The following is a 23215-nucleotide window of genomic DNA, read 5'->3' as shown; positions in this document are numbered from 1 at the left end:
GGCCGCTGCTGAGGCCCTGAGCTGGGGGACTGGCCTTGTTTCTAGGTGACCAGGTATTTGAGCCTAAATTAACTCTGACTTCCCTCTGTGCTCTCCCCTTGGGCAGGGCAGAAAGAGGAGGAGAAAGAAAGGAGTGGAGGAAGAGGAAGGCAGGAATAAAAAGGGAAGAGAGAGAAGAGAGTGAGGGATGAGGGAGAAGATTAAGAGAAGGAAACAGAGGGAACCAATAAAGGGGGGACACTGAGAGTAGAGGGAAAGAGGGACTGCAGGCGGGGGGGGGGGGGGCTGAGGGGCTGTGTCTCGGGGCAGGAGGGCTGATTTTGGAGGAAGGAAGGGAGAGGCTGGCTGTTCCCCTCCTCTCTCCACCAGACTGCCCTCCTGGCCCTGTAGTAGGTGGGCTCTCTGATGACAAGCTGCAGGAGGGAATGAATTGGAATGGTCCATCAGCCCTGCCAGGGCAGGACCAACCTTCTCGAGGTAGGCACAGGCCTGGGAACAGGTGTGTGGGGGGGTGGCGGATGGGGGAGAGACTCTACTGGAGCCCTCGGCAGTGGCAGTGGCAGGAGACTACAGCCTGAGCCTTCCAGCTGTCGTGCTGAGTAAAAGAGACCACAGTATTGCAACTGCCTGCAGTGTGGTAAGGATTGGACTAGAACCTGGGATACACACATGGCAAAGCAACACACTATCCAAGTAGGCTACGCTGTCAGTCTAGCTCCCGTGTTCTCACTGCTGTGCAGTGTGGACCACACCACCACACCGAGCCTCAAGTCTCCACGCAGTGCCCTTTGCATAGCTTCTATAGGCTGACCCAGGAGGAGAAGGAGAAAGAGATGTCAGCTGCATGGCCTCCACGCATTCTTCCTTCCACTCCTCCATCCCTTCAGTGCATTAGCTGAGTTCCCAGTCTGGCTGGCTGTGCACCACCCAGCTAGAACCGAGCAGGCTTGACACCGGCCTGGACTCACAGTCCTAGTTAGGGTGAAGTGTTAGGAGCCAGTTATGTAAGTAAGCATCTCATGTGGGCTCTGACAATGCACCAAGGGTGCTCGGCACCATCCCACAGGGAGGCAGTACCCCCGACCTGGCACAAGCTGAGAAAAAGAGGGAGAGAGGGGGCTCTCTGTGAGTACAAGGCTGACCTGAGACCTGCAGGGCAGAGAGAAGCAATGGGCCAAAAGGGCACATGGGCCAAGTCAAGGTTTGGGGGTCTTAGTGCAAGAGTTATAGTTCTAGGCAATGAGTTCTATGACAGAATCACTAGCTGTCACATGTAGACCAGTTGGAGGAGGGAGGGGAGAGGAGGTGCAAATAGGACAGTTTAGAATATTCAGGGTAAATAGAGAAGATGGAGAGAAGAAAACTGCCCTGGACAAGCTCAGACAGTGAAACCCGCAAGGCAGGGTGATGGAACTGGCACAGGAAGGTGATACGGGCAGCAAGAAGCAGCACCAACCCAAGGTGCCATCTGCTGGGGGTTGGCGGTGCCCATTAGGTGTCCAGGTGGACATGTGGACAAGAACTGGGACAGTTGGGCCCTGAAGCACAGAGGAGACATTTACATTTACATGGGCTTCTTGAGCTTTGGAGCCACTGCTGGGCGGCACTGACGGGAAGCACAAAGTGACACCCCAGGGAAGAAGAATCAGCGGCAGGAGTATACACCAAGTTGGTTCTGGAAGCCAGAGGTGGCTCTTCCTCAGGCGCTGCCTCTGTAGTTAGACTACCTTTGACCTTCTGGAAGAGAGGCTACAGAGAAGCAGGCAGCGCTGTAGAGAGAGGCTGTGCTTGGTCTTCCTCATCTCTCCAGACACCTAAGTCCAGAGCTCACCACTGCACCATGCTGAGAGGCCCTGGATGCAGGAATGTGCGAGATCCTGCCTGCACCTCCCAGAGCCCAGCACACATGCTGGGCAGGGCTCACTGTGCCTACCATGGAAGAGGCCACATGCAAAAGCAGAGGGAGGCCATTAGCCCACTGCCAGCTGAGGCAACTATGTAAGGAAGCCTGGAGTGGGCCTTGCCACCAAGGCCAGAGGTATTTATAAGCAAGCAATAGGGTGTCAGTAGAGAGTTCTGAGTGGCAGGGGGTGAGCGTGAGGGGCTTGAGTGGGGTGTGTGTGGGCATCTCCAGGGCATTTGGGTATCTGAAAAGGAACTGAGATGGAAGAAGAAATAGGAGGATATATTTGTGTCCTAAAACACAGGTCCTGGAGGCCAGGGGATGATGGCTGACTAGGTAGAGCACACACTTTACTATGCACAAGGACTGAGATTTGAGTCCCTGGCCATTGCATGCAAAAGGGAAGCTTCAGGAGCAGTGGAATGGTGCTCCAGCGTGCAAGTGTGGAATTCATGAATGCATGAGGGTACACACACACACACACACACACACACACACACACACACTGGAGGAGTCCTGGGTAATAGGTAATTTATTCATTCAAATACAGGAGGGAGGTTTAGCCTGACTGCACTGTGGGGAAAGGGAGGCAGAAGGTATCAGGCTGAGGCTCTACCCATGTGGCCCCCTGTCCCTGGGGAGCCCTTTATAAACAGCCCTCAGTAGAGTAAAAGAGTGTCCAGGATGGGTTCTGAGCTTACTGATTCACCAAAGCTCAGACGTCAGCCCACCAGCTGCTTCCCTTCCTAAAATAGCATTTCCAGATAACTGACAGCCCACCTGGCTAATGGCAGAGCCTGGCCTGGACTGTCATCAACCTGCCAGCAGGATGGGGAGGGACCTGACACTGCCCGAACCTCCACACACCCGAGAAGCACATATGTGCACATGCGCATGTAGCTCAGCTCTCAAACGTGGGCAGACGCAGTGACCCAGAGAGGTATGAGCACACACATAGCACCCTACACAGAAGAGCACAGCCTGGGTCATCACAGACCCTCGTATTGCCCAAACATACAAGCACAGGCATGGCTCACACACCGGGGGTGGAGCCCTGGATAGATATGTATAAATGCAAGGCACATACACATCCAACCACACAGAGGGATAATCTAAAAATACAGGTATAAACAGCAATCACACAAACTACAAAGAGTGCACACACCATGCTTACATGTTCCCAGGAACACAGAGGACACACACACATGGAAGCACACACATATGTGGACACAGCAGCAGAAGACGGGGAAATAGTCTAACATATAGTATACACATAGAGATGCATTTAGGATATCGATATCTCTATCTCTATCTCTCTCTCACACACACAGACACACACACACACACACACACACACACAGTATTAGCCCACTTCCTGCATTAATGTTTCTTCATTACCTTCTCTCCCTGCCTAAGGTCAGCAGGGCCAGGAATCTGGGTTTCTGGATGGTCACCCATGGTGGACAAACATAGTCAAAGCCACAGCCACTACTATGTAGACTCAGCTTCTATACTGGACTCTCAGAACTTGGTGTGTGACAATGCCCAGAGCCAGAGTCAGGGGTACCACCTTCTCTCCTAGGCTCCCAGGACCTCTCTATAACCAGTAAGCCAACAGGAGGGCAGCTGGGCAGGAGTTCTGAGCTGTGGAATTCTGCAGAATTAGTCATGTCAGCCTCCAGGCTGGGCAGTGCAGGGTCCCTAGTGAGCTCTGATGCACAGCTTGCCAGTACCTGTGTGTCCCCTTCCCAGTCTAAGTCAGCAGCTGCAGAGTCAGGGCAGTGGTGAGGGCATGGGCAAGAGTGGGCCAGGGTGAAAGCAGGCTGGCAGCCAGAGGTTTCCTGGGCTGAAGACAGAGCAGAGGTGCTGCATAAGTATGAGGCTAGAAGAGGAAAGTGAGTCAGCGCGCCATCTCAGCAACAGGCATTAAGTGACTCAAAGCCTCCATTGTGAAAGCACCACAATCTACCGGGACAGCAGCACCCCAGAGGCACGTCAGAGAAAACAAGGGACATCAGGAGCTCTTTCCACGTGGGTGTGAGGCCGGACACACTTCTGAATGCGGAGGGTGGGGTGGTGGGTTACTCAGTGTCATATCTACCATGATCTTTGAAAGGTCAGGAAAGATCCCAAAACAGTCTGACCCTGAGACCCAGCATCCTCAGAGGGGGTGGTGGGAGAGGGCACAGAGAACAGTTTCCCATGGGTCCTGTCATTCAAAGGCAGGTCATGGGCACAGAAGGACTGGCTGCTCTGGTCTTACTTTGGCATATTTTGAAATGCCTTCTTCAGAGAGAATCCTACTTCTTCATTCATTGACTTGGGGACCCATCCCAGCCCTCATGCTCTGGGTGACTCCGCTCTCTGAGACCTCAAGGTCCTGTGCATGCAACCCTGCAAACGAGGCCCAGCTCCCTGGCAAATCCAAGGCCCACAGCCCCTCTGCAGGGTCAGGACTCCAGTTAGTCTGGCGTAACACATAGTTAGATGTGTGGAGAGTCAGGCTCTGGGGCAGCAGTCCCTTTGAGAGTAGAGATGCATTTAGGATCTCTCTCTCTCTCTCTCTCTCTCTCTCTCTCTCTCTCACACACACACACACACACACACACACAGTATTAGCCCACTACACACACACACACACACAGTATTAGCCCACTACACACACACACACACACACACACACACACAGTATTAGCCCACTTCACACACATACACACACACACAGTTTTAGCCCACTTCTTGCATCAATGTCTCTTCATTACCTTCCCTCCCTGCCTTAGGTCAGCAGGGCCAGGAATCTGGGTTTGGGGATGGTCACCCACGGTGGACAAACATAGCAAAGCCACAGCCACTACTAGTTCCTCCTGGGTTAGTTCCTTTGAGGCCCCTGAGGCTGTTGGTAAAACTGAGAAAAAGAAGCGAGTAGCCACTGGGTATAGTGGGGGACTGGGCTGGTGCTAGGGAGGCTGCAGCATTGCTCGGAGGGTCTCATAGGAACCTGGCACAGGGCAGGGGAAGCATGCATATGCATGAATGTATGTGATGTGTATCTGTGTATATGTCTGTATGCTTGTGCAGACCCTTTGTTCCCTAGAAAAGAAAGGGTGCTGATTCAGACCTAACAATGCGCATGTCACTGTTAGTATTACCACACCCAGAGGGTCACTCCAGAGCTGGAAGTAGACACACAGAGATGGTCAGTCCTTCCTTTCTATATCCCCAAGTGAGCACTCTGATATTCTTTCTACTTTATCTTATTTTGTTTTGTTTATTATTGCCACCAGGGTTATTGCTGGGGCTCGGTGCCAGCACTATGAATCTGTCTCTCCTGGTAACCATTTTTTTCCTTTACATTTTTTTTATTAGATAGGAAAGAGGAAAATTGAGACAGGATGGGGAGATGGAGAGGGAGAGAAAGATAAACACCTGCAGACCTGCTTACCGGCACATGAAGCAGACCCCCTGCAGGTGGGGAGTGAGGGACTTGAACCTAGGTCTTTGAACTTGGTAATACATGCACTTAACCAGGTAGCCCCCCTCTTTGATATTCTTTAATTTTTAAAACTTATTTTTTTACTATGAGAGAAAATATATACATGCACACACACACACACACACACACACACACACACACATATATATATATATATATATATGGAGAGAGAGAGAGAGAGAGAGGAATCAGAGCACTGCTTAGTTCTAGCATAAGGTGGTGCCAGGCATCAGACCTGAGACCTGTGGGGAGCTCAGGCATGTAAGCTGTGAACAGTCTCCTGGGGGTGGGGGTGGGGGGTGTCTCTCTGATTAACCTCTGTGTGTTCTGAGGGTTTCTGAAGGCATTTGGTACAACAGGGGCATGTCCACAGAGGTGGACCTGTGGAGTGCAGGTTCATGTCCACACATGTGTAGAACGATTCATGCACCACCTCCTCAGCCTGTTATCCACCCCCAACTTTGGCACCCACCTCCCACTCCCCAGCAGACCTGTCTGGCTCCAGCCCTGAGCTACGGGTTAAAGGGCAAATAGAGGAAGCAGAAATGAGGCCTCAGCCTGAATTCCAATGTCTGAAATAGCCCACCACAAATTGTCTTTGTTTTGACAGGCTGATTAGCATAATTATCCCATCAGAGGGGAAAAAAAAAACTAGAGGGAGAGGGACAGGGACAGAGGACAGTAGCAGACAGAAAGACAGTAGGGGCACAGACAAAGACAACAACAGACATCAAGTGGAGGCTTCTTTAAAGGAGCAGTTGCCCACAAGAGTGAGCAGAGATGCTGGCCCCAGACAGAGGCTGGGGTGGAGGGGGAAAGCCCTTCCTTCCATCCCACTCCCCCCCCACCCCAGCAGTGTGGGCTTGTGGGCTCCAGGCACCCTGTCTGCTAGGCTGCTGTACAAGCCATTTCAAGGTCCTGGCAGCTCCAACATTAGTATCTTGAGATGGCAGAGCTGGGAAGTGCCAGACAAAATCATTTTGCCAAAGGATGCAAAGACCCTTGTATCAAGGTTGTCCTGCTTTAATTCAAGTTGCATCTTCTGAGTCCCTAGTGTCTTTTCTGAATAGCCCAGAACATGCCCCTCCTCTGTGCCAGGCACTGTGGACCCAGCAGGGACTATAACAGTCAACTGTCCTTGCTCTTGGGGAGCTCTCAGCCCTGTGAAGGAAGACAGAGAATCCTTGCTGGGTGATTTCAGTCCACTGTGAATCCAACAAGGTGCTGGTGCACTGGGAATGCAGCAGGAGGGCTCTGCACCAAGCCTGACCTGGGACGACACAGACCTCTAGAGGGGTCTAAAACGGAACTCAGTGAGGAGCTGGAGTTGACCAGGTGAGGCAAGAGCATCTGCCATGGTTATTCCCAGCACTGTGGTGAATGGCTGCTATTCTCTAACCTCCAGTACCTGCCCCTGAGCCTGTATGTGTGTGTTTGTGGGTCCCCAGCAGCTGGAGAGGCAGATTCTTGTGAGAAAGCGCTCTCCACTTCTTCCCTACCTCCTGTATGGTCCTGGGGGAGATGGGCACAGAAAACTTAGTGAATCTTCACCAGATGGCATCTGTGTCCATGCTCAGAAAAGGGACACAGGGAGAAGGTGCTGGGTTCAGGCCCCTTGCTACCTCCTACCCTCTTCCTCCTCCAAAGCATCTTGGCTCTCCCCCAGGCACAGAGCCCAGAAAGGCAGTCTCAACCCCAAGTCCACTTTGCAGGAAAAAGTCAAAGTGATGCTTTCAAAGCTGAGGTCGCCAAAGAGGGTTTGGGGTAAGGGTATTGGGCCACCAGGGTGTAGGGGGGCCTAGGAGCTTTGGTGGGCAGGTGAGGTGTTTTGCTGGAGAAAGAGATGTGGTAGGTAACACATTTTGAAGGGTGTGAAACTGTATGTCTAAAATACTCCCTGTCCTATAAACCAAGGTTAACCCAAAAACAAATCAAACAAATACATTTTAAATAATGGTGATGTTTCAAGTGCCTGGGGGGAAGGTGGGGAGCCAAAGGAAATATACAGGCATCCCAGCTTATCTAGAAGAGTGAGAACCCCAAGTAGAGTTGGGGAGCAATGGCAGCAGAGGCTGAACTAGCCCTGGGAAGAGCAGGGAGGCTAGACAGGGAGTTAGTCCAGAGAGTCAGTGGAAGAAAGGGAAGAATCTGAGTAAATTTAAAAACAAATCATTATCTTTGTTTACTTATTGGATAGAGACAGACAGAAATTGAGAGGAAGAGGGAGAGAGAGATAGACACCTGTAGCACTGCTTCACCACTTGTGAAGCTTTCCCCATGCTGGTGGGGACTGGGGGCCTTGAACTATGTGCTCTACTACCCAGCCCCAGAATCGAAGTAAATTTAAGAGAAAGAAAACAATGATCAAGACAAAGAGAGAGACATATACACAGAGATCAATGTGCTAAGAGACAGAGAAACCTTGATGTATTGCACTAAATTAAAGAACTCTTGTGGGGGGTGTTTAGGACCATGATGGTGGAGGAGGATTTAGGTGTATTGTGTGGAGGGGGAGCTAGAGTGCTATGCAAAAAACTGAGAGATTTTACACATGTACCAACTACTGTACCGTGTCCACTGTAAGCTATTAATTCCCTCAATAAAAAAATTACAAAGAGACAGAGAAACAGATGGATAGAAGGTCAGAGAGACAGAGAGAGAGAAAGATAGCTTGAAGAGGTAGAGGTAGAGTGAGAGATCAAGCCATATGGAGAAGGAATGTTACAGAGGGAGAAGGAAGGAAAAAGGAAGGAAGGGAGGGAGGGAGAGAGGAAGGAAGGAAGGAAGGAAGGAAGGAAGGAAGGAAGGAAGGAAGGAAGGAAGGAAGGAACGAAGGAAGGAACGAAGGAAGGAAGGAAGGAAGGAAGCAGATGAAGCTAGAAAGACAGTCAGGAAGGACCTGGGGCAGTGAAGGTGGGGAGGGCTTGCAGCAAAGACAGAGGAAGTGACAACGAGCATCAGGAAGGACAAAGTGGGATGGGGGGAGAAGAACCGAGCCTCTATATCCAGGTCAGGCTGAGCCAGGGGGCAAGGCCTTGGGCAGGGAGGTTGCATATCCAGTGTCCTCTAGTCCATCTGTCTGCCTGCAGGAGCCTGTCCACCATCTTCCATTCTATCAGGTTGGCAAGTGTCCCGTCTTCCTGCCTCCTGCCCACTTGGCACTTTAAGTGTGTCTGGGGGAGGTGGCAAGTGAAGGAAATAGCTGCAGGAATAAACAGTCATCCTGCTCAGTCTCCTGAGACTAGGACACTGAGGACACCAGGCTGGACAGGAAAACTCTCAGTTGCCGTGTTTCCCAAGCGCTTCCTGTGTGCCTGGAAGCAGGCCTGGGGATGTGTGTTACTAGCCACAGTGGTGAGGAGTGCTTTCTGTGCAACAGGTGCTGTGCTAGGCTTCCTCTATGGGTCAGCCCACGAAGTCCTCACAATGCTTTAAGCTGTGTACATTTTTAGAAAGGCTCAGAGAAGTTTGGGAACTTGCCCAAAGATGCACAGCTGGGCAACAGTGAGCCAAGATTTGAAACTTCTGCTTTTAATTCCTTCTTCTTGTGATCCAAAGGTAAAATGAGATACTGCTGGCCTCTAAGGGAGCTTCCTATCTCCAAGGCCCACAGTCCTTTAGCAAACTAATCCCAGTAAGATGGACCCCTCATCCCCTCCTAGCTCTCTAGGTTGGGATGATCCATGGAGATCATCTCTGTACTGCAATGACCGAATGTCACTGACAAGGCCTCCTGAGAAACAGGCAGTGCATCAGACCTCATCCCTCATGATCTGGCCCCAGATTGCATCTGTCAGTCCCACTCAGTCACAGGGACAAGGAATAAGAAAATAGGAATGAGGAGACAGTGCTTAGAGCCAGCACCTTCTCCTCCCCCCAAGGGAAAGCTGCTATCCTTCTCTCAGAGGCAGGAAGCTACGGGCCTGGGTTGGGCAAGAAAGGGACCACTGAAAGTTTGGGGCACCAAACTGCTGATATAGTTAAACAAGGCCTGCAGGGTGGGTTAAACAGGAAATTAGGCTACTGTGCCCCATCCCTCTGAATTGTTCTCAAGTCCTGCCCTAGAGGCTCTGCTTGTCTTGCCCAGAGCATCAACAGGGCAAGGCTCAGAATCTGTCACAGCTCAGGGTACCTGCCTGTGGAGGGGCCCCAGGAGCTTCGGCCTTGCCACCCCATATAGAAAAGCCAGTGACTGATCATGAGATCACAGGCTCCCTCTAACCCAGGGATGGCTTGCACACAGTTTCCCTAACCCTTACGTACACAGCAAGTGTCCACAAACAGTGCAAGCTACTTTATGCAAAAACCCTCCCCCCAACTCTGCTCTTCTGATACAACCAGTAGCAGTGAGATGTGTGTACCATGATCTAGGTGCTCTCTTGTATTCATCTCTTCTAGCAGCTACGGTGACTTATAACCACTCAGGAACCCTCCCCGTGCCCATTTGACAGATGAGGAAACTGTGACTTGACCAAGATCCCACCATGGTGAGTAATGCAGCCCTGATCCAACCAATCCTTGCCTTTCACACTAAACTCTGCCACTACCCACAACAACATGGCCAGTGCAGACATAACCCATGGCATCAAACTGAAGTCTGGACTGTCACTTGTGAGTTCCCTGAGGAATCTGACCTAAGTCCTATGCTGGATCCCAGAAGGAGGATGCCTGGTACCACCTGGATGCCTGGCACCACCATCACAGCCCAAGTGTGTTAACTGGCTCAGTGTCCTATAAGAGACTTTGCAATGCTGCTAATTCTCCCAACAATAAGATAGATGCTTGTGGCTCCTGTTATGGTTTATTGCACAGCAGAGCTGCATAAGTGACAGCTAAATGCAAGGGGCCCAACCCCGAGGAATGGAGAGCATGAAGCACTCAAGAAAGGAGGCTCACTTCTCACCCCGGAGCTGCCCTCCCTCAGAAGTGTGACCTTGGGCAAGTTTAACCATCCCAGACTCCTATTTTCTCATCTGTCAAGTGAAGGAGCTGAATTGTATGGTCCCCAAGGTCCCCCAAAGGCTGAACCATCTAGAAGACTGTGATTCGTGATTCAATTAAAGTTTACCAGGCTGCCTATCAGCACATTTAATGACTCTTCAAAGCTGACCAAGTCAGGGGGGGAAAAAAAAGAAAAGATTATAAATGCAATTTCATTGAAATGGAAAAAGATGAGAAAAAGCCAGCAAATAGCATCTTAGCACAGAGGCCACACTTAACCAGCATACAGTGAATCACTGCTTTTGTGTGGGGGATAGGGAGGAATGAAATTGGATTCTCTGGCACTCCTGTGGGCTTGCCTTCCAGAGCCTCAGAGAGGACCAGCTGTAGCCAGGGGCCAGCAAGGACCCTTGGGGCTAATTCAAAATGGAGGGAGTGCAGGAAGGAGGTCTCAGGAGAATATGGATTAGGTCTGCCCGAAAGAGGAATTTATGACAACCACAGTCAGTTCTTCTCCATTTGACCCAAAGGCCTCCAGGCCTCCTGGGATGTGGTTCTAAGAGACTCTAAGAAGGTTTGTATTGAATCTCAATAGGAATTTTGGTCTCAGGGAGGTTAAAGGTCCACTATGGAACCTCAATTCCCTGAGAAGCATTGCAAAGAGGGTAATTTAAGCAAAAATACTATTTGTTTCCCAATTTACAAGCAATTACACATGATTTACAGCACAGCCTGCCTCTTGCACAAGCAGCTCTGTAATTTACAAGACTATAAAGTCGGGGGCTCCTATGCTCCAGCCACCATAAATCTAGCCTGGATGGTGACTCGGGGCGGAAATGATTAATCTGCCCTTCCAGGGATGAGCCTTCACACTGCTATATTAGCCAGGGAAGCATCATGCTGAGACGGCACTTCTCAACCCCACCATGAGTTTTGCTTTAGAAGAGAAATGTGGTTCGTAGTCCCAAGAGACTCTGGGCCATAAGACATGCTGACCAGTGAAGGGTGCCAGCCAAGGTGCTGGTTCAGCCAGCTGTGCATGAATGTGCACCCTGTCTTTTAGAGTGAGGAGTTACCAATAGCACAATAAGAACTCTATATTTGGTCTCTTCTGCGATTTCTGATGATAGTTGGCCTTTGATCCAGTTTCCTGGCACCAAATTCCTAAAATCCTTGTAACTTCCCAACTTAATGGTAGCAGTAGAAGTGTTTTATACCCAGAGTTACTAAATCTTTCAGAACATCTTGGGAGATAGGAGCACCTTTGTTCTAATGATGTAACTCTTGATGGGATCCCGGATGGGACTAATAAGTGGAAAGGTAAAGTTCTGGTAAGAAGCTTGGAACTTTACACCCCACCCCCTATCCTCTAGGGAGGGCAAGAGAGCTAGAGACTGAGTTGGAAAATGGCCACTTTAATGTGATGAAACCTCAGTTAAAAATTCCTTAAAGTGGGAGTTGGGCAAGCGCACATGGCACAAAGCGCAAAGACCAGCTCAAGCCTCCAGCTCCTCACCTGCAGGGGAGTCACTTCACAGGCAGTGAAGCAGGTCTGCAGGTGTCTATCTTTTTCTCCTCATCTCTGTTTTCCCCTCCTCTCTCCATTTCTTTTTGTCCTATCTAACAACAACATCAATAACAACAACAATAAAAAGACAATAAGGGCAACAAAAGAGAAAATAAATAAATAAAAAATTTAAAAAGATTCCTTAAAGTACAGCATTCAGAGGACTTCCAGGTTAGGAAGTACATCTATGTGCTGGAGTGTGACACACCCAAACTACTGAGGGACAGAATACCCCGCACTCAGGATCCTTCTAGGTCCATCTGGTTTGTTTAGTTATACCCTTTTTCACACTCTTTACTTTATAAAAACACAGTAAAGGTATTAAGTGATTGCTCAGACTCTGTGAAGTGTCAGAGCAAAGCACAGAATGTAATAAGGTAAGTAGAAGCCCCCAGTTTATTGCAATGTCAAGCTGGTGAGCCATTATTAGCAATTGGCATCTGAAGTGGGACTAATGATCAGTCTCATAGGACCGATCCCTTAACCTGTGAGACCTGACGTTAACTCCATGTAGTATCAGAATTAAGTTAAATTGTAAGATATACACTGGGGGGAAGGGTGTTGAAAGAAACCTGGAGAATTATTTGGTGTGTGCATGTGCATGTTGCGTGTGTGTGTGTGTGTGTGTATAGGGGGCATATTTGGTGTCAGAAGTGAATTACTAGAAGTAGAGGCAGGCAAATCAGTGTATTGTCTTCTACATGTTCTTCACAGGCCAATTTTCTTGAGCTGAGCCAGCTTCAAATGCAGCCACAAAGAAAATGGGACCAGAGCTACTACCAGAAAAACTTGAGACAGACCATGGTTTGAGTTGGTTTAAAGCTAAACTCTTTACCAAGTAAACATATCTTTTAGAAGCTTCAACAGAATTGGTTGGTTTGGGGTGAATCAGTTTGGACTAGAACCTTTTCACCAAAACAGATGCAGATATGGAAGTTCAGCACTGTGGACAGCTCATTTAAAAGTTTTGCTTGGCTAAGACTGAGGACTTCAGGTTAGTTCTACCTGGAAAGGGAAAGAAAGAGAAATCCCTAGCCAGAAAGAACAGAACTAAAAGACCAATCCTAATCTCTGCAAAAAGAGTTAGTCCTTGCCCGCATAAGAGCCCATCCTCTCTTCTTCACAAAGGTATACAGATATGCCTAGACATATTCTGAACACCATTAAATATTTCAAGGATACAAGGAAAGCTTTATTCTAAGGACCCTCTTCATCAGACCCTTTTCCTGGGTCGAGTCCACCTCACAGCTTCACCAGGCACTCTCATCTTTATGAGGCATCCTAAGCTTCACTCAGACTGAGACACAGGGAAAGAAGGACTAATACTATTCCCAGTCATTGTGACTCTCTCATTTATTCATTGAAAACATATGTATTAACAACCACTGTTGACCAATCAATGTGCTTATTTCTAAATACATAAGCACAGATGTGTGAGATCCTTATGTTTTTAATAGATGAGGATAAATACATTCATAATAATTGTCACTAATGTTTGCTGAATTGTTACTAAGTACTAAATCTTCAGTGAACCACTCTATAGACAGTGTCTCCCAGGAAAACTCACAGGATAGGTGGCATTATGATGTGGTCAAATGCTAGTGAGAAGAGGAGCCTAGTCATGTTGACCCCAACACCTGCCCTTTTAACTGCTGTACAATGACAACAGTTTGACCACACTATGACCAAGTGGTCTTTGGATGCATAAATGAATCTTTCTGGTCCTCAGTTCTTTTCCCCAGGTCCTGTTCTTCCCATTTCCACTGAGGGCTGAAAGACAAAGTTATGTGCTCAGGGCCATATCCTTTCTACTGGGCACCACAGACCCCAGTTAAGTATTTATGTCCTGTTCCAGCTTTCTGGCACTATTTACATGCCCAGAAAGATCTAACTGCTTCATGTTTAGGAGATCAATCCAAAATGTAAAGCTCAGTCCCCTTCGGAAGAAAATGAAAATGAAGGAGCAGAGACTTTGAGGTCATCTCTAAAGAGTTGGAAGAACCAAGCCCTGACTGTAGAGCCTCCTAGGAAGGTGGTAGCATAGATGTAAAGAGGAAGAAAGATAAAATCAAGAAGGAAACTCAGCATGACAGACACAGAATGGTGTGGTGAAGATAGAGGTCTTGATTTAACCATTTTTTTTATTGATGTGGTTTTTATTTTTCTGTTTTGTTGTTCTTCAGTTGTTGTGTTCTGAGTACAAGCCAGGCTATACTAAAGACCTTTATGACAAGTGCAGTCATCAACCTCAGAAATTACAATAGTAACTGAGGCAAGGATTGATGCAGTTCAACCAATACCATTTAGCCAAACAATACCTCCAATCCAAGAAATAATAGCAACCAAACAAAAGAAAATAAAAGATACAGGGAAAAAGGGAAAGCAATAATAGACAATTATGCAAATATACTGTCCACTATAAATTCTAGGGATAGAAAGGGGAGAAAGGGAAGTAGAGAAGACACACACACATAGAGTCCACTCTGAGTCAGATTTCTTCCCCAAAATAATCCACAAGTGAGTATCAGTGAATTCAGAAAACAAAAGAATGAGGAAGGAAGAAAAGAATTTTAAAAAGAGAAATGAATGAAGAAAGAAAGAAGAAAAAAGAAGATGAGTGAAAGGAAAGAGGTTTTTTTTTTTTTTTAATTAGCTGGGAGGAGGGGAAAAGGAGAGTGGAGAGAAGAGGTAGAGAGAAACAAGTTCCTCTCACAATGGATAGGACACCCAGTAACCTAGCAATGGAAAAAACAACAATGGTTAATTTTGGTCAACCTGAAGAAGGTGGATAGAAAAGGGATACATGTATATAATAATAATAATAATAGTAATAAAATAAAATAGAGTAGAAAACCCCTAATAGTCAGACTGCAGCTTGGACTACTTGATTGGCTGCAGGCAGCCTGAGCAAAGACAGCCAATTGTAAGAAGTATCCAAAAAAAAAAAAACCCTCCAGGTATAGGGATGAAGCTCTGATTGATTTTATTACTCAAATAGAGCTCCAGCCACGAAGAGGAAGAAGAAGAAGAAGAAGAAGAAGAAGAAGAAGAAGAAGAAGAAGAAGAAGAAGAAGAAGAAGAAGAAGAAAGGAGAAGGAGAAGGAGAGGGAGAGGGAGAGGGAGAGGGAGAGGGAGAGGGAGAGGGAGAGGGAGAGGGAGAGGAAGAGGAAGAAGGAGAGGAAGAAGGAGAGGAAGAAGGAGAGGAAGAAGGAGAGGAAGAAGAAGAGGAGGAAGAAGAAGAACTTAAAGAAAGAGGCTTGGAATGACACTCCTGGTGAGCCAGGAATCTTGGTAAAGAAAATAGCTCAGTGGGGAGCCTGTTAGGAGGGGCTGTGATACTGGGGTGGGGGAGGATGAGCTAAAAAATAATCAAAGGATTTTCCTTTGTCTCCTGACCTCCATTTGTCAGCCCAAGAGAGAGTTATGGGACTGTATTTTGATGTCAGTCTGACCAGCTCGTGTTCACCCTCCTATAGACATCCCAGTATCCTAACCTATCCAATGGATCCTGGGTTGTAAGCTGCTGCCTCTTGGAGCTCACAGCGGCAGCTGCAGCTCCAAAGTCGCCATCTTGCCTCCACTGCACCCCTGCCCACCAGAGAGAGGTCTTAAGGCAGGAAGTACATAATGAGAAGTGAAGGACAGAAAATTTAAGATGTTCCAGATGAACCTTGGTTAGAAGTCCAACTTTGCCATCTCTAAGCAGGTGATTTAAGCTAAGGCTCAGTTTTCTTCTCTGCAAAATGAAGTTAATTGCAAAATTCTTCCTTGTGAAAAGTAATTGGGATAATGGATCCATAACAAGCACTCAGCAAGTGATAGCAATAATGCTGATATGAGTAGCTTGTGCTGATCTACAAAGCCTTTTCTGGAGAACCTGGAAGTGAATGCCCAGGTTCAGCTTCAGGCTCAGTTCCACTGTGTGCAGGGAGCAGAAGACTTCCCCCCCACCCCAGCCATTCCCATCTACAACTATCTCTTGCAAACAGAAATACTATTAGACACTTCCGCCATGAACCATCAAAATACTGCTATTCACCTCCCCTCAATTTCACTTGCTGCTTTTCTCTCTCTACCCCTCCATCTCTCCATGATTCTGTGTCTCTTTTTGTTTTAATTTGCACTGTGCCTGCTATTTTCTAGCTCTATTCTTCTCTCTCTTCTCTCACACATTTCTATGTCCTGCTGGGCAGGACAACTGGTGGCCATTGATATGGACACATGCTCCCCTGAGGCAAGTCAGAAGATCTTAGTGAAGAGGTTGACTGGGTAACCTCAGGAGCACAGAACATCCCACCCTGTGTCTAGTCAAGCTTAAGAAGGTTCAGAAGATGTATAGGTTCTTAACTTGTAGAGTCTCACCCCTCTTATACTATACATATGCAGATACTCCATCAGTCCATGACACTGAGATATGGTCAGATTAACTACAGGCTCCTCAAGCTAGAACACTCTGCTCCCTCCTCCTCTAGCCACAACACACAGGGGATAAGTCAAACCCTCACAGGGACCTTGCCAGGCAGTCAAGTCAGTAACTCAGTAATAGCATGACTCCTGATTTCCAACTGTGGGTATCTCAAGAGCATTTATGCCTGTTAGAACAGTACCAGCACCTCCACCTGAAACATACTCTCAACTGGTGTTTGGCAGTTGATAATTTCAGCAAGCAGGATGAGCCATTTCAGAGATAAAATGAAGGCAGAGAGCCCTTGCAATATCTCCCGAGGGAGGCAAACTAATTAAGTGGTCTCATCAGAGTTTCCACTGCAGAGCCAAGCCCCATTCTCTACTCCCTATTCTACCTATGAAGAGACCAGACAAATGAAATTAACTGCTGGGAGGGCCCAACAGCCCTGTGGAAATTGACTGCAGATGATGCCCTCTCTTCTCCCAAATGACTCTGGGTCCCAAGACAAAGCAACCTTTGTAGAAAATCATACAAGTATCCTACAGTTCATATCCTCAGTCAGTCCGGGGGGGGGGGGGGGTTTGCCAAGAAAATCATGTGGGTTGAATTGGCCCCTGCTAGTAACAGATACTTATCAATCCAGTCAAGGAAAGGGGCAAAACCTGGGAAGATCAGCCCTGAACCTGACAGCCAGCAATGGAGGCAGTGTCTGGTCATCTTGTTCCATATGTCTCCTGTGAGATCAGAGTAGCTGTGGTTAACAAGGACCTGTATCTGAGAATGCCATCTGGAAACAGAGTAAGTTTTTGTTGTGTTGGTTATTTTTGGAGCAGGGTTTTAATCTTGACAAATTAATCTCCTCACACAAAATCTCTAATAGATTTGTTCATTCATTTATGCAACAGTTACTAGCAGTAACACTATGCTAAGCCTATGGCTAGACCTTGGAGGTACAGAAATGAAACCATAATGAAGGAATTAGCATTAGAGTGGACATCTGTATAAGGCTCCTGGGGAAGCTATTGTAAGGGAAATATTCACTCTTTCTGAGAGCATCAGAAGGGCATCGTAGGCAATGGGAGGGGTACAAGGATAAAAGCTAGAAATATAAGCAGGAATTCATCCAAGGAGAAACACAGAGCTCATAGTGTTCAATGAAATCATGGTCCTGGACTCAGGCTGTCACAAAGATCTTACCAGACTCATTCAGGACATAGTGCACCCACAAACCACACCATCCTATAAGGAACACAATAAAATGGAGATGGACAGAACTCTGTTGTGAGAATGAAGAACAAACTAACCAAAATTTGGATCATATCAAAAATAACAACATCCGGCACTGGCACAAAATTCCATCTTGGCAGGAGGAGGAAATACAACACATGTTTTCTCACCAACAGGATGAAGCACAGAGCGGGCTGACTGATGGGCTGGGCAGGGATCCTTGATGTCAGGCGTGACAGCTGAAAACTGCAGGCACAGATCATGTCATCAGTTACTATTTTCTGGGAACCAGTGCTAGCAGTCACCCAAAATTTAATGAAAATATCTAAGAGCTGGGGTGATAGAGAAAATCTTATCAATCCCATAATTGTTCTGATCTAGAAAAAGATCATTCTGTGACTAGGCTTTCTACTCCTAAAATGTCTCCTCTGACTGAGAAGCTTGCTGCCATGGTAGCCATGTGTGGTGAGTAGAGTCACCTCAGCATGTTGGGTCTAACTTCCCTTAGGAAAATCCTAAAGCATCAGAATCTGGTATCTGAAGCCCCCATAGTCTGACCTTTCTAGCATTCATTTTTCTTGCAATGGTCCTTAATCTAACTGGGTCATTTGCCTTAGAGATGCCACACTGTTTTGACTCTATCACAGTATTACCTCCTGGACTATAAAAAGCACTCAGTAAACATGTTGTGGAATGAATATGAAGGTAGATCAATAGGTGAATGTTTGGACAAGCAAGGGAATTCCTACTATTATTTTATTTGTTCTATCTGGAATGCCCTATCCAAATCCAGCTTATCCTTGAAAACTTGACTCATGACACTTCTCCTCCAGGTCTCTTTCCTCCCCCTAGTCTATCCCATAGTACAGTAAATATTTGTTCCTCTTGATTCCTGTTAGTGGGCTTGCCATGCTCATTAAGAATTGAATCATGTCAGAGGCCAGGTGGTGCTGTACCTGCTTGAGTGAACACAAGCCCTTGTGTGTGCTATGGTTTTGTCTCTGTCTCTTTCCCTGTCTGTAGCCTCCTTTTCTCTCAACTCCTCTGTCTCTATCCAAAAGTAAATAAATAAAAATAGTTTTTAAAGTCTTTTCTTTAAAAAGGAAGAAATGAATCATGTCTTAATTCTACATGCTGTCCTACAATGTCTCTCATATTCCTTTGCAGCTTGAATGAGAGAAAGTGCCATAACTTAATGCTATCAGAACCAGTAAGGGGTTAGGGGTATAGCTAAGTGGTAAAGCATTTGACTGCAGAACCACTAAGGGGCCAGGCAGTGTCATACCCAGTTAAACACACATGTTACCATGTGTAAGGACTTGGTGGGTTTGAGCCCTCACTCCCCACCTGCAGGAGGAACACTTCATGAGCAGTGAAGCAGGTCCACAGATGTCTCTCTCTTCTTCCCTCCCCCTCCTCTCTCAATTTCTCTCTGTCCTGTCCAATAAAAAAAAAAGGCAAAGAAAAAAAAAAGGAAAAATATAGTCACCAGGAGCAATGGATACAAAGTGCCAGCACTGAGTCCCACTGATAACCCTAGTGGCAATTAAAAAAAAAAAGGGGGATTCTCCAAAGGAAGGGGTTCAGAAGAACTTGACCAAGTATAGCCTGGAGGTCCAGAGAGAAGTTTTTCATATTGTCCCAAGTACCTTGCAACTTCCAAGTTACCTTGCAACTATCATAAGAAAGTCGTGTGTGAGTGTCTGTGTGTGTGTGTGTGTGTGTGTGTGTGTGTGTGTGTTCCAAGACAGTTCTCAACCACTGAGCAAGTCCTGTCAGACACCTGCTAGAATCAGTAGGTGATAATGTGATCACAACAAGTTTTCATTGAAAACACACACCCAGGGACTTGGGAGGTAGCGCAGCAGCTTAAGCGCATGTGGTGCAAAGCGAAAGGACCAGAGGAATGATCCCCGTTCGAACCCCTGGCTCCCCACCTGCAGGAGGTTCACTACACAGGTGGTGAAGCAGGTCTGCAGGTGTCTGCATTTCTCTCCCCCTCTCTGTCTTCCCCTCCTCTCTCCATTTATCTCTGTCCTATCCAACAACAATGACATCAATAACAACAGTAATAAAACAACAAGGGCAACAAAAGGGAATAAATAAATATTTTTCTAAAAGAAAAGAAAACACACAACAAGCAGCTAGTTGCTATAGGACCTTGGCTGGTCACTACTGTTTGGACCTCCAGGACATGCTTGTCCAGGCTATTCTGCATCCCTTTCTTTGGAGAATCTACTACTCTCTCTTGTTCTGATGGGTCTCTCAGTTATGGTGTCCTCTCTCCCACCACAGGTATTGCCACTGACAAGTCATTATAATCATTGCTACAGAGATCAGTTCCAGGATGGGTACTTGACCCAAGTCCAGGGAAATCTGGAGGGACTAGACATAGCAGGGGAAGTCTTTCTCACATATGTGGGAGGATGTCTATGAGTAGAAAGAAAGAGGCTATGTTTAGGTCTTGTGGAGACAAAGTCAAGGGATGGCAGGGCCTACTTCACTAGGTCTAGCCATGTCTGAAGTCAGTCTATTCCCAGATTGCCCAGCCTAGAAAGGCTGACAGATTCCTTCGTACTTAAGATATATTGAGTTGGATTTATAAAACACAGGAACTTGGGAAGTGGTTCAGGGCATGTGTGAAGCCCCAGTTTGCATCTCAATACCAACAGGATGGTAAACCAGTACTCTAGTCTCTGTCTGTCTCCTTCTCCTCCCTCAAAAAGTAAACTCAGTATGTGACCTGGGAGGTGGAACAATGGACAAATCACTGAACTCTCAAGCATGAGATCCCAAGATTGAGCCTCAGTAATCCATGTGCCAGAGTGATCCACTGCCCCTCCCATCATATTTCTAATAAGTAAATAAAATCCAGACAACCCACAGTCTAAGTTGGTTCTCTATACTATGGGGATGGGGGTGTGTGAGAAAGGAACAAATTTCTGTTTTCAGAGTCTGAGGATAAGCTTCATGCTTGAATATGTGAAGCCTCTAAGATATTCCTGGAGCTCCAGGCCTATTCATGCAAGCTCTTGAGTGGTCTCTCGCTGCTCTTGGCAGATCTGACCTTCTATCTTCGAAGGGCTCCAGATAGATAGCAGAATGAAGGAGACCAGTGCCTGGCACTCCCTCTCTAGCTGAGCCACCAGAACCCACATGCCCCCAGCTGACACCCTCCTTTCCCTAGGCTCTTCTTGCGGCCACATTATGCAAATAGGCCCAATAGTCACAGAGCCCTAGAGATAGCTCAGGGAAGGGGAATGTCTCCAGCTTACCTCTCTGCAAAGTACATCTGCAGCAGAACCATTCCCTGGGGCCAGGCACCATCTGTTGTTAGAAATCCCCTTTGCTAATTATTAAACTTCTCTGAACAGAAATGAATCACGGAGCCAGACAGGAGGGGGGCTTGAGGAGGCACTGGCAATTTACTTAACAGCAGTAATCATGCCAGCCGGGCCACACACGAAGGCTCCTGATCCATCTTAGGCAGGCCACTGCCACGTGCTCAGCATCCCAACAAGGTTGTTATTTTTGAAGGAAAAACTTGGGAATTGCCTGTCAGAACTTCATAGGGATTGGGGGCTCTCCAGAAAGGCCATTTCTGTCCAGGTCCAAAGAGCTAGTCAAAGGCTAGAAGTGGACACAACATATAAGGATAGTCTAGTTCTTCCTGACCTCAGCCCCTTGGCAGAAAAACACTTTGCCCACCTGACTCCAGCCAGTCCCTGCCTGAATGAGGACACACAAAGAGTGACAATTGTCTTGTCCCCTCACCACACTGTAGAGAGGATGGAAGCAGTAAAATCCAACTCTGGAGAAACAGGAGGGAAACCCAATCCTAATCAGGGCTCCTTGACTAGGAAGCTCATCTTTGGGATTCCTCTGCCTCTGGTATTTGACCATCAGCTCTGAGCCTGTGCCCGATGCCCTCTGCAGGTTAGGCAGGCACACAGTCACCTGAGAGGTTCTCTTTGTTGTTCCCTGGATGGACCATCAGGTATGAGCAATGAGTGACCCTGACAGTGTAGCCTCTACCCACAGGGGAACAGTAGAAAGGCAAAGCATTAGGAGGTTTCATTTCAATCCTTCCTAGCTTTCCACAGATCTAAGGAAAGCATACAGTCACTGCAGAGGCCCTCAGTGTCCTCCGCAGCCTGCCCGCCTTCCAGAGCCTTCTTTCTACCCCTCCTCCTCCCTCACCTCCTCCTCTCTTGGCAGTGCCAGCTTTCTAGAAACATGTCTGCTGTGTCTGCATCCCAGGCCTTGGCTCCTGCTATTTCTTCTACAGAGAACACTCTTCCCACATTCTTTTCACCTGGATATCTCTTTTTTTCAGGTGTCAGATGACACATCAATTTTTCAAGGGGCCAACCTTTCCAAAACATAAAATGAAGCATCTTAAATGGTATTAGGGGCTGGAAAAATATCTCACTGAAGGGGGGGGGGTAGGAGTGAAGCGGGGAGGGTGGCAGCAGGTAGTGGTGCACCTGGTAGAGCACACACATTACAGTCCACAGAGGCCTCAGTTCAAGCCTCTGGTCCCCACCTATGGGGGTGGGCTTCATAAACAGTGAAACAATACTGCAAGTGTCTCTCTTTCTCTCTCCCTTTGCTCTCAATTTCTCTCTGTCTCTATCAACAACAACAACAACAAAAGAGCCACTGGGTGTGGTGGATTCATCATGCAGTCACTGATTCCCGACAACTCAGGTTCGAATGAAGCCTCCACTGAATTAGAAGTTTGGTGTCTTCCTCTCTGCCTTTCTCTATCTGAAAATATCAGCCTGAGAGGTGAAGTCCCTGAGATTAAAAAAATAAAATGGCATACCGGATGTTTATTCTGCAATGTGCCATGTCCACTTTATTTACCTGATTTTAGCACAGTTATAACAGACAGTTCCCTGTCCAGGTCTTACTCCAAACTCAAACCACAGGGACTTAGCTTCTTGAACTTTGGGATGGTTGCCAAATTCCCCCAAGAACAACTAGGAAACAGAGGGGACCAACATTCCTGAGGCTGAAGAAAAAAACAGGTGTTTCATCATCTGGAGTGCTAGTCGGGAAATCCTTGGATTCCCCTCATAGATACTAAGGACTTAGACCTCCAACAGAACCCTCTCTCCACTATCACTGCTCACTTCCATAAGGAATGTCATCATAAGCCAATTTGTGGGCCTCTCCAGGACCTTAACCTCACTAAAATCTAGCAATGGTAGGGACTACTCCACTCTCTGAAGGGAGGTTGGGCCACTGTATACTGGAACTCAAGGAGGACTAGTCCTGAAATGAGTGCAGCTTAGAATGTTCCCAGCTGTGATTATGGACTGTGAGTTCAGACTGACAGAGACGTGGAGGTCTGACAGGCTCCTGTCCTAAAAGAGGGCCCTGGGTGAGAGTGACCCGGTAAACAGTTCATTGTATTTATATATTTTCTTTAAGTATGGGAGCTACTTTCTACCCTAATCCAGCTTTCTAGTTCTGTTCTCAATTTTGACTACATCTTCCTAGACAATATTTCTAGTCCACCTCCATGTTAGCGATCAAGCTAAAGCAAATATTACTAAAGTCGTGGGCCCTAGGAACATACCTAAAATAGACTTCATAGTCTTTCCACCTTAATGTCCCTATTCTAATCTGCTCTATTTCTACCTTTTGGTTCCTGTTGATTAAACATTT

General features: G+C 47.2%; 1 protein-coding gene and 1 long non-coding RNA gene across 4 annotated transcripts in view; one reads left to right on the top strand and one right to left on the bottom strand.

The window, feature by feature from the left end:
- GRIK3 (glutamate ionotropic receptor kainate type subunit 3) overlaps positions 1-23215 on the bottom strand; it is a 250241-nt gene that overhangs the window by 160493 nt on the left and 66533 nt on the right. The window contains exon 2 of one of the 3 annotated variants that reach the window (XM_060206191.1): positions 17710-17785. The exons of the other annotated variants lie outside the window; for them this stretch is intronic. The gene's annotated coding sequence lies outside the window, so the exon portion shown is untranslated. The remainder of the gene's footprint in view (positions 1-17709; positions 17786-23215) is intronic. 3 annotated transcript variants of the gene reach the window in all.
- Positions 1868-22283, top strand: LOC132542910 (uncharacterized). Its single transcript, XR_009553878.1, has 3 exons — positions 1868-2038; positions 9795-9883; positions 22197-22283. It is a non-coding gene; the product is annotated as an uncharacterized LOC132542910 (long non-coding RNA).

This window comes from Erinaceus europaeus, chromosome 13, assembly GCF_950295315.1.
Source record: "Erinaceus europaeus chromosome 13, mEriEur2.1, whole genome shotgun sequence".
Taxonomy (NCBI): domain Eukaryota; kingdom Metazoa; phylum Chordata; class Mammalia; order Eulipotyphla; family Erinaceidae; genus Erinaceus; species Erinaceus europaeus.
The sequence above is the reverse complement of the archived record's forward strand: the minus strand, read 5'-3'. Positions and strand labels throughout refer to the sequence as shown.